This window comes from Trachymyrmex septentrionalis, unplaced genomic scaffold (genome assembly GCF_001594115.1).
Source record: "Trachymyrmex septentrionalis isolate Tsep2-gDNA-1 unplaced genomic scaffold, Tsep1.0 scaffold175, whole genome shotgun sequence".
NCBI lineage: Eukaryota > Metazoa > Arthropoda > Insecta > Hymenoptera > Formicidae > Trachymyrmex > Trachymyrmex septentrionalis.
The window spans coordinates 95,447-107,478 of NW_017304917.1; the positions used below are offsets into that span (position 1 = coordinate 95,447).

At 31.3% G+C, this 12,032-nt stretch overlaps 1 protein-coding gene across 1 annotated transcript in view; it reads right to left on the bottom strand.

Annotated features, from left to right (window-relative positions):
• Nucleotides 1-12,032, bottom strand: part of LOC108746500 — an 86,679-nt gene extending 74,647 nt beyond the window's left edge. Inside the window, exon 1 of the mRNA XM_018483318.1 lies at nt 11,763-12,032. The gene's annotated coding sequence lies outside the window, so the exon portion shown is untranslated. The remainder of the gene's footprint in view (nt 1-11,762) is intronic.

The following is a 12,032-nucleotide window of genomic DNA, read 5'->3' on the forward strand; positions in this document are numbered from 1 at the left end:
TCTCTCTGCGGCAGCTCGTCGTCGTTTTTGGAACTTGAGACAGCCTGATAATAGTTACAATCGAAAATGACTCCACACGATAGAAAAAAGAGGAATTCTGTACATTCTAATGTTAATTCGGTCAAAAATTATGTAAATTGATTGTATTAAAAAACATTATATTGTTAAATGCGGACATCGATGCGAATAACGCATAAGAAGAAGCGAGATATTACACTTACTAACATTAAGAATAAGATTTTAATAACTAGATTTAAATAGTTTAAGTTTATTATTTTATTTTTATTTCTGTACTGAGGATGGTCAAATGGTGACCGAAACGTCTACTATGTAAAATGTTTATTATTGAATTATAACTTTTTGACATCTCTAGCGTGGCTGTATGCTCCTTTTTACTTAACCTTCTTAACATTGAGCCACTTTCTAATATTGAAAATTTAAATGAATTAATTTCAGAAATTATAATTGCATGCCGTTATGGTTGTCGGACTTTCAATGCAATCAATCTGAAATATTAATAATCCTACCAAATTTCCCAAATTTTAAAAAACTATATTAAACTTATTACGAAAAATATTGCCTCGACTGGGAGTTGAACCCGGATCTCTTCCGTTGTCTCGGTAGTCTAAAGGCTTAGGACGCTCGGACGGCAACCATATCGGCACGCAATTATCATTTCTGAAATTAATTCATTTAAATGAATATATAATACATAGTAGTTCAACGTTTTATATTAAATTTTTTCTTTTTTTTCTCTTTTTTTATTGTTTAATTCTTTATTTTATAATTTTAATAATGATAACAGTTTTTAATTCTTGTACAATAATTTATTGCGGTTCTTATCGGTTTGACTTAACAACAATATACATGTGTTATGTTCTTTTATAATTGCAAATTTGCCTTAATGTTTACTATGTAACCTCTTATTTTGAGAATAGTTTATACTGTGTGACACGTCGTCGTACACGGACGTGTGTTCTCTAAAAATGTGTGATCTTTATATTTGATTTTAACAATTCTACTTTTTAAGTTTTAATATGTTCAACAAAGCTTTAGTGCATTGCTTCATGTTCCGTGATGATAAGCCATTTAAATTGTTTACGCATATATCACTCTAATAAGATTTGTTTTAAAATAAAAAAAATGTCAGATTAATAACGCTGCATCTTTGTCAATTTGCGAGTGACTTAAACATTATGGACATGGGAGCTAATTATTCTTGTATCATTCTTGCTGAGAACGACTCCAAAGAGAGTCGAAACGTTCAAAATAAAGAAGACATTAATTCAATTTCTGATTATTGTTTACTAAATAATTGCTCCGTTTATCGATGCTGACTCTCATTAGCCTATTGTAGTTATTTTTTTATTTTTATTTAAAATTCGAGAGTCCTAATATAATTATTGTTATTGTTAATATATCTATCATCCCAACTCAATATAACGTTATATATACGTTCTGCTTTATACAAATTTACTGCTTTAAAAATACATTCATTGCTTTAAAAACGAAAATCCACTGCTTTAGATATACAAATTCTTTGCATTAGCAGTGAATTTGTATTTAATGAAACAGAGAATTTGTTTTTAAAACATATAATATACAGAAAGGCGAAAATGTAAATCAAAATCAAAATGGATACACAAAATGAAGACAGGGTCCCTTTAGTTTCCTATGTTTCATGGAGCATAACTTGTAGATGCGCAATCAATACAACCCTATGACAAATGCTATTCTGGTGGATTTAATGAAAGTGATCTACGGGAGGGTTCTTATGATTTTTTTTTTGATCAGCACTAATTGCGCATTCCGGAAATTCCGCTCTATGGGACATAGGAAAACACATTTTAGCGGAACGGAATCGGCTAAATGAAGCCACGATCAATCACGAGCGGTCCGCCAATTCCGCATCATGGGACCGCATCCTCAGGGTGCGCTCCCATAGGATGCGGAACTGCGGAACGTTTGTGACTTTGGTCGTGGCTTCATTTCGCCGATTCCGCCGTTTTGTGCAAATTTATTGGCTGCAGCATATTCTTGCATAACGCATAATGCACAATGCATAAAGGAATCAACCAATCGAAATTCTTCTTTTCCGTGAAATGGGAGGAATGGAAAGATTCTAATTAATTGATTTGTTTATGCACTATACGTTATGTGTCATGCAAAAGTCTGCTGCGGCCTTATTTATTTTGCAAATTCCGCCAATGTTTACCTGTACAGCCGGTCACAGAAAGGTTGCAACATTTTTTTTTGATGGATTGCAACACTTTTTCGATGGGTTTCGAAATGCAGCTTGCTCACCGAGCAATTAATTCTTATTTATAGATTCATGAGTAAGAACCAATCACTCGGAGAGCAAGCTGCGTTCCAAAATTTTTGGAAAAGCAGTTAAAATTTTGCTGCTACCTTGCTGCCTACTTTTTCTAATGCTTGAGCGATATTCTGTTTTAGGATAACCTTTGATATCTGCAAAACTTCTAAATTGCTTCGAGACCTGATCTGCTACTTCTTTCTCATTCACTACTAATTCTGGAACTGTCTCTATTATTTAAAAAGATATTTTATAAAATATTGATTTTATAAGATATTGATAAATGATTTAAGATATTTAAGAAATAATACATAGATAAAGATACTTTAATAACATATGATTAGTCATGATATGCTACAACATTCGTTACATAGAGAAGATAATAAACCTGTTACATTGTCCGTTTCCTCTGACACATCTATTGCATGGGGCCGTTCTGAAACTAAACTCGAGAAAATCATCATCCCTGAATGCATGTGAATTATAAGGAAAAATGCCAGTCTTTTTTAAAGTATTAATGATATTATTTGGTGTCATAGCAGATGGCAGGGCTATGCCGACAAATCCAGCTATTTCATAAATTGATACAGTTTTCTCTGAATGACTCATCATCCATGAATCAATAGTAGTATTGTAAAACTTTTGGAATGGACTGTATAGGCCAACATCAAAGGGCTGCATTCGATGTGTTGAAGTAGTGTCAAAGTGCGGAGGTAGTGTCAAAATGTGAACACCATTTCCTTTTGCTAACTCAAAGACGTCTAAATTTATGTGACTCTCATGGTTATCATAAATCAAAAAAGTGATGGATTATCCTTTGTACTGTATGAAAATTTTATAAAATGTTGCATTGTTTGAACAAAGAGTTGAGTATTCATCCAGCCTGATGGAGTTGCCAAACCCAAAGAGTCATGCGGAGGACCAATCATCATATGATTGCGGAAATTGACTCGAAGAAATATCAGAACAGGTGATAAATAATTTCTATCAGCATAATACGTAGATAATACGTAGGCTGCTAGAAAAGTTTCTGCAATCTAGTACTTTCAGTGGCGCCAACGTTCTGCTACTATCATATCCGTAAAATTAGACGTTTTTAACCTATAATTCAATTGACAGTTTGTACCCAAGCCAACTACTTTTGTTTGCATAGTATTTTAAAAGAAGTTATTTTGTAAGAAAATGGAAATTTCGCGAGAAAATTTTCGGACAATGATTTTTTACGATTACAAATGTAATCTAACTCCGAAACAATACATCGATCGACTTCATTTGGCTTTTGGGGATGAAGTACCATCCAATAGGACTGTTTATAATTAGTTTGCCGAATTCCAGCGTGGACATACCTTTCTTAGAAATGAATTCCGTGAAGATCGTCCATCCACGTCTGTTGTTGCCACTAATGTTGATGCTGTGAGTGAAATGATTGGATTCAGGCATCCTTAGGCATTGACATGAAAGCAATATACACGATTTTGAATGATCACTTGAGCGTACGGAAACTTTGCAGTCGTTGGATCCCACACAATTTGACCGCAGCTCAAAAACAGACTCGTGTTAAATGGAGCAAAGAAATGCTCAAGAAATTCAACCGAGGTCGGTCAAATTTGGTCTACAATATAGTTACTGGTGACGAAACATGGATCTATTCGTATGAGCCTGAAAGTAAACAACAATCCACTGTTTGGGTATTTCAAAATGAACCGAAACCAACAAAAGTTATTCGTTCACGCAGTGCTGCCAATCAAATGATTGCTTGTTTCTTCGGTTATACCGTGACAACCGTAGCTTTAGAGGATCGAAGGACTGTAAATACTGATTGGTATACAACAATTTGTTTGCCAGAAGTTATAAATGAATTGCGTAGAACAAACCGAAATCGTCGCATCATCCTTCATCATGACAACGCCAGCTGTCACATAGCACGTCAAACCGTTGATTTTTTATCCAGTAATAATGTCGAATTGATGACTCATTGTCCGTATTCACCTGATTTATCACCTGACTTCTTTTTGTTCCCAAACATTAAAAATAAGATGCGTGGTGAGCGATTTGAGTCGCCTGAAGCAGCTGTTGAAACATTTCGTACACTGATATCTGAAGTTACAGCCTTAGAGTGGAAAAAATGCTTCGAAAATTGGTTCGAGCGTATGCAAAAATGTATCAATCTTAAAGGCAAATACTTCGAAAAACAATAAAGCCATTTACCGAATTGTATATGTTTTTTCATATTGTTTGCAGAAACTTTTCCAACAGCCTACGTACAACATGTTATAACGAGAACTCCTTTTTCCATACTTGTTACTTTACATACAACTTTAGAACCTTTCTTAGCTATTATTTTTCTACTATTTTGAACTGTTGTAGTTTTAGTTTCATCTAAATTATAAATTCTTGACGGATCTCGAAGTCGCGGCTCTTTTTTTAATAATGTTTGATAGTTATCGAAAATGGCCTCTACATTATGACGATTAAATGTCTAGCTCGAGCCAAACTACATCCTTCTGGAGATCGAAGTGACAAATTTGGATGTGTTTTAAAAAATCCTAACAACCAGTCTAACCTGCTATTTTTTTCTCAACCCACGACACAGGACATTTAATTTCATTAACAACAGCAGTTTCGTATGCTAGTTTACGGCAGTCTTTTGTTGTCAATCCATAGAACATTTCGCAGCACATTTTTAAATAATCAGCAATTAAATTTTCTTGAACATCACTAAAAACTTTTTGATGGCTGCAGTTTGATGTAAGTTCGAATTCCACACCAGGCTTTAATTTTAATCTTGCGTCTCAGAATTTCTTTTTTAACATCGCATCGATCAGCTACTTTTCTAATATAACTACCTCCTTTAGCAACCAAATCAATTGCTTTTTTCATATCGGTTTCCTCCCTTATATGTACCCTTAGATGACCTTCTTTTATATTTCCTAACCATTTTTATCGTTTTCTGAAAGAATATAGAGAAAAGAATTTGTATTGCCCAATTTTATCACGAAAACTTAATCTGATTTAACCTATCCAGACAAATTTGAATAATCTATACATAGCCATATGTATAGAGTGATTTATCTAATTACATTTTTATCATAAAGACACGCGTAAAATACGATTACATAATTTTTTATGCATATACGGTTCTGTAGTTACGCAAATCGTCCTAAACTCCTGTTAGTATATGACCCATGGTGCCCCGATATGTCTAATATAAAAGATGGTGAAATATAACATCGAAGTAAACAATAAATGATTACTTGCACTGCAGAGAAAATGCAGAAAGATGTGTAGAATCATGTATGTAACTCGTAATAACTATATCATACTTTATAGAAACAACATAAGAAATTGTGAGAAGTAAAATAATCACTTTCGCACCATGAGAATTTTTAACCGCATGTGTACGGGAAGATAACGAAAGTGGATCACTGCCATCTAGATACATAGTATGAGTAACTAAATAACAATCATATGATACCAATTGCACCAACCTAAACATTCTGGATTTCTCTAAACAGTTAATGACCCATGGTACCCTGTGACTCATGGAGCCTCGGTCTCCCCTACTTGATTCAGAGTAGCAATTTAGAGGGAAATATTATGTATATTGTCCATTTGATGAAATGTTGTGTGAGAAATTTTGAGAGATTGGTCTAATTTTTGTGAAAAAATGATAAAGTGAAAAAGTGGACAAAAGTAACATAGAAAACCGAGCAAGAAAGATTACTTTTTATTTATTGTATTTTAAACTTATTTTTTGGACATATATGTATATAAATTTCTTTATATCAGCTTTCTCATAATATTTTCATAGCATACATAATTACATAATATTTCTTTATACAAATATACATTTTTAAGTTAATTTAATATTTTTCTTAATTTTTCTATATTTTTTCTTTATTTTTCAATATATTTACAATTTATTTTTATTAATTTTCATAAAGTTTAAATTATTTCATTGCAATAGTAGATTTATTCGCGTCACATGCTCTAATATGCTCCAATATATTCCTACAATAACTCTTACTCACTTCAACGCATTTGTTGGAATGTGATGCGAATAAATCTAATGAGTTTTGCGAGGAATATTGACATAGCGAAAAAAGAATGAAAAGAGAAAGAAGTTTAGGTGGTAACCGTGGCAACGCTAGGTAACTTACTTATTTCATGCATGTGCACTCCATTTTAGCCAACACTAACATCAAAGATGCCGACAGAGAGTTGCGCTACTGTATATACTGTGCTACCAGTGTCTCCAGATGATCATATGGTACGTGCCTATAAAGGCAATGTGATAGTAGCTATGAAAATATCTCTTTACAATCACAAAGTACAGGAGCTCTTAAACGACACAGGTACATACTCAGTAGTTAATAAAAATCCAAATTAGAAAGATAATTAAACAACGTGTTCAGAAATTAGCATAAAAAAGACTCAGATCAAGAAGATCTCAGATAATGAATTGTTTAATTTCCGATCCAGTGACTTAAATCTGCCAAAAACTTATTGGTTACTTAAGATATAGAAAAAACGGTATTCCGTTTAGGATCATTGTGTCTTCTATGAATACAGCCTATATATTATATCCCAGATTCCTACAAAACATTATTTCGAAAAGTATCCCCCCTGTAAAAAGTCAGATAAAAAATAGCTTTGAACTTTATAAATCTTTAGATAAAATGACAATTGATTTATCAGAAATATGTAATGTAATTTATAAAATCAATTGTAATGATTGTGACGTCTCTTATGTCGGACAAACAAAAAGACAGCTTCAAACTAGAATTAAAAAGTATCGTAATAATATAAAATTAGATCAATCCAAACATTCAGTGGTCACGAAACACATTATTGAGTCTAATCACAGCTTTGACTAGGATAACATGGAAATTTTAGATCACGAGACAAATTTCTGAAAAAGAATTATTTCGGAAATGATTCACATAAAACGTTAAAAAAACGGAATAAATCTAATGAAGGATATCGAGTTGTTAGATCAATTTTATTTTAACATACTTGACGACATATGCTAATTAAGATTGTAACATTTTCGAACATACTTTATGTCATGCTTTAACGATATATATTCTCTGATCTATAATATCAGTCCATATTAAAATCTGACAAGCAAGAGTTGTTTTATTATACACAATGACACAGTTACTGACTTCGATTTTAATTCAATAAACTATTTTAATTCAATTAATTATAAATTAACGTAAGTTCGAACATAATTTCTCATTATTATTCAATTAACTTATACTAATCATTTATTTATAAATTGACATTCATTACACAGAATATATTAGGATAGTCATTGAATGAAATCTTGATCGTCGTATATTTTTATAAAATCGTTGACTGAGCTGAATTCTCTGAGCAGGATTCTCAACCGAGGATTTAAAACACACTTTTATAATTCGGACTTCAAACTTCTGACTAAATACCTATTTCGATCTGTAATATTTAAAGGAAGAAATAAGTATGTAAGATTAGCCTAAGGCGATAATTTTTATTATTTTATTATTGTAAGTTCATTGACTTTGTAAGGGGTTATTTAAAAATGTTGTTATATATTTTACTGAGGAAGACTTTGTAAATCGAAACATTTGAAAAATTTTATAGCATTGTACTTATTTAATTAAAAAAGGATTTTTATTTTATGAATAACTATAATTGCTCGTTTAAGGGAATATTCTACTTCGTCAAAAAAATCGATTTTTTTTTAATTGCATTTTCAGAAAGTTGATAGTTTTGAAAATATATTACTAAAGCCGTTCATAGAAATAATGTTAAATAACTGAATTATTCATTGTGTGTGTGTGTGTGTTTACTAAAATGGTCTACAGGTAGAAATTTGGCGCGCTAGAGTTTTGGTCCGCCCTACGGATCTCCGATTGTTATTACTCGAACAAAGGAACATCTGCCTATTTCTATCTCTTTTTATATTCCAATTAAATTAATTTTATAAATGAGAGGAAGGATTGCTGTACGGACCAAGAATAGCTGATTAAGCTGAAATAGCTGTAGATATAATTAATCTATTTGTAAATCATAGTTGAAACGCATTTTTCTCAAAACAGCATTTATCAATCGCGTTGATATAATATCTCGGGAACTAAGCGTCCGATCGACTTAAATTTTTGTGTGTCCATTTAGTAAATGTTCTTTTATATATATTACTAAAACTACGGAATTTAATTTACGATTATTTTATTTTATTATATAAAAAGAAAACGAAATCAATTTATAGGTAAAAATTAATATCATTTTTCAAAAAATTACCGTTTCTACAATTTTCAATTTTTTTTCTTATGTTCTAGTTCCAGTAATAGTGTAACTCTTACAATTTAATAATTTCCTTGGTTTTTTTGGTTTCGGAAAGAAATTTTTTTCATACGTCTTATGTATCACCGCGTACTTTTTTTTGTATAATACATATGGACACAAAAAAATAATTTTTAAATATCTATTTTGTACAAATAAAGTTTCAAAAAGTTTCATATTAATATATTAATTCATTTCTTTTAAAAAAATTCCTGAATAATCATGTAATTTTTAGCCTTACAAATAAGAAAACCCCCTTAAAAAAACCTTGACTTATTAATTAATTGCGTTAAATGTACACGAGCCTATTTTTCTATATATATTTTCCGACCTATAATATCAGTCCATTCCAAAATGTTTGACAATCAATAGCTGTTTTATTACACATGATGACATAGTTTTTGATTTTGATTCAATAGACTATTCTATATAAATTAATGTGTGAACATAACTTCTCATCATTATTATATTAATCAATATCAAATTAATTATATTAATCATTTAATTATAAATTGACAGTTAATTATACAAAATATAATAGGTTAATAATTGAAGAAATCCTCGATCGGACTGTCGTATTTTTTATTAAATTATTGACTGAGCTGGATTCTTGATATAAAAACTGAAGAATTAATAAAACACACTTATACAATTTGGATTTCTAAACTTCTGACTGAATACCTATTTCAATCTTTAATATCCTAACGCAGGAATAAGTATGTAAAATTAGATTAGAGCGGCAATTTTATTATGTATTACAATGTAAGTTCGTTGATTTTGTAAGGGGTTATATAGAAATGTTATTATTTATTATTATTGAAGAAGACTGTAAATCAAAATGTTTGATGAATTTTTTGTAGCGGTGTGAGTATGTAATTAAAAAACATTATTTTTTTTTTTTTTTGAGTTAAATGCAATTGCTTGTTTAAAAAAAGCCTTGATATATTAATTATATTGCATTATATTGAAATTATTTTGTAACTGATTTTCTACATTGTTTATCGTTTTGAGAAATAATTCATGATAATTAATCATTAACTTAGATCACGCGATCACGTTTTCGAGTACGCTATCTGTCTATACGAAGGGAGAGTAACTTACTATATCATTCGTTGAGTCATGCGTAGAAAGTGCTTCGCGTCTCGGATCAAGTGGTGAGATACACAAACGTTGTGACATAAAAGGCGATTGTGTAAATCGCAATTTATCGCGAAAAAGAAATCGTAATATATGCAAAATAAGCGAGCTAAAGAAAATGCTTCTAATCTATCGCTGAATAATCTGCGATAAATTATCATTGGTAAAATTGTATGATAATTGCGAACGTAATGTGATTTGCAAATAAAACAAGAAAACAAGAAGCAAAAATCGCAATCTTATACAAAGTTCAGTTTCTACGTATTTTGTATCTTTTTATATTGATGTTAGTATCTTTTTATGTTGACTAAGTTTGCTCATGTTGCTTGAATAATCTTTAAAAAATTTTGCACTTAAACGAGTGCTCTTAAATATATATTTGGGTGTGGAAGAAAGAAAGCGGATATTCTCAGTACAAAAAGAGCAAGCAACGCGAACAGACCTGTACTGAGTTTTCTTAAAAGGAGTATAGATGAATGAATATCTATTGCAATGTAGAGAATGTTCAAAACTAACAATACGAGAAAAAAAGAAGCGATTGTTATGTCGCCAGACCGACGAAATATTAGAAAAGTCAAACGAGTTTGGGTCGTTCGTCACTTTCGCCTACTGAATTACTCTTGCCAGTTGAATATGCAAAACGGATTTTCACTAAATGTAAAAGCAGGACCGTCTTACCATTGATCTTATAGCGAAGCACTTTTTATTTTTCAATAAAATAAACGTTTAAGACTTGCGCGAAATGCAAATAATCTGTACGAAAATTTTGTAACAATCCTCTTTCCTTCCTTGATATGACTTGCTAAATTACAGTGAATTACGGTAATTTTAAGTATTAATATAAGAGATCGAAGAAGAAAACAATGTTTTTATGGAACATTTCTTAACCCATAAATTGCTCGAAATTTTGAACATCGTGTTCAATACAATATTCAACGCGATTTATAATATTTCTCTTCAGCATTTCTATTGTGATGCCTTCAACAGCTCTAGTGATTTTACGTCGTAAATGTTATTTTTCAACAAGATGGGGCTCCACCACATAATGCTGTAGCCAATTTTTTAAATGATAGATTCCCTAATTATTAGATAGATACTAATGGTCCTACACAATGGCCACTGAGATCTGCGGATTTGACACCTTGCGATTTTTTTCTTTGGGAATATAGATATCTACGCAACTGTTCCTGAAAATGGAGAAGATTTGAGCTATTGAATTTACAGTAGAAATGTTGCAGTCAACACTAAGAAATATTATAAAACGTGTTGAAAACGGTAGTCAAAATTTTGAGCAATTTATGGGTTAATAAATGTTCCATAAAAAATGTTTGTTTTCTTCTTCAACCTATCTTTGACATTTCAAATGTTTAATATTATTTAGAATCCAATTTATTGCTTTGATATTTAAGATGTTGATTATCTCGTAAACGATGCATAATAACAATTTTTTACTACATATAATTTTGATTGCAAATGCTCCCTCTACTGTACAAATATACAAAAAAATTATAGGTATTTATTTAAAAAATCTATGTTAGCCTACATAATTCAAAAAAGCCAAAAGTAGAAAAAAAATTTTATATGCACTTTTATATAGCTAACTCGGAACTGTACAAATTTCTCTTATTAAACTTTCTTGTAACTTCAATTAGTTGCGAGATATTTGCTTGGACATTTATAGACGGACACCCTGCGATATATATATATCCCGTAAAATATTGAATCGTCAATTAATCTAAAAAAGTCGAATTTAGTGTGCCACGTGCTTTAGTATAAATACACACGACATTTTTCATCGTGCGCACGAAAGTATGGTTTTTTATGCTGCGTCCGAGAATTACGACAAATTACGAAAAACCATTTTCTACGATCTGCACTGGTCATAGATACAATTATCTGATCTATGCAAATAGATATGTAAGCTAACGCGAAAACACGATAAACTGTGATTTTCGCGCATTTGTAAACGAAATGTTAATCTTACCTGATATTAACTTTATGCACGATATAATAAATAACGTATAATAAATATTGATTATCTATATATTAGTCCGTCATACTTGCTTATAACGCAAGCGCGTAGATCGACAAACCGATTTAAAATATATTAAAGATTTATCCGACCCGTTCTCACTTTCACCTCGTGTGTACGAAGAACCGATCTGGAGCACCGTGATCACGAAAAATCAATGGTAAGAAAGACACTGCGCGCACGCGAACACGGGGAACGATCGTGGCGCAAAGCGGTATGGTA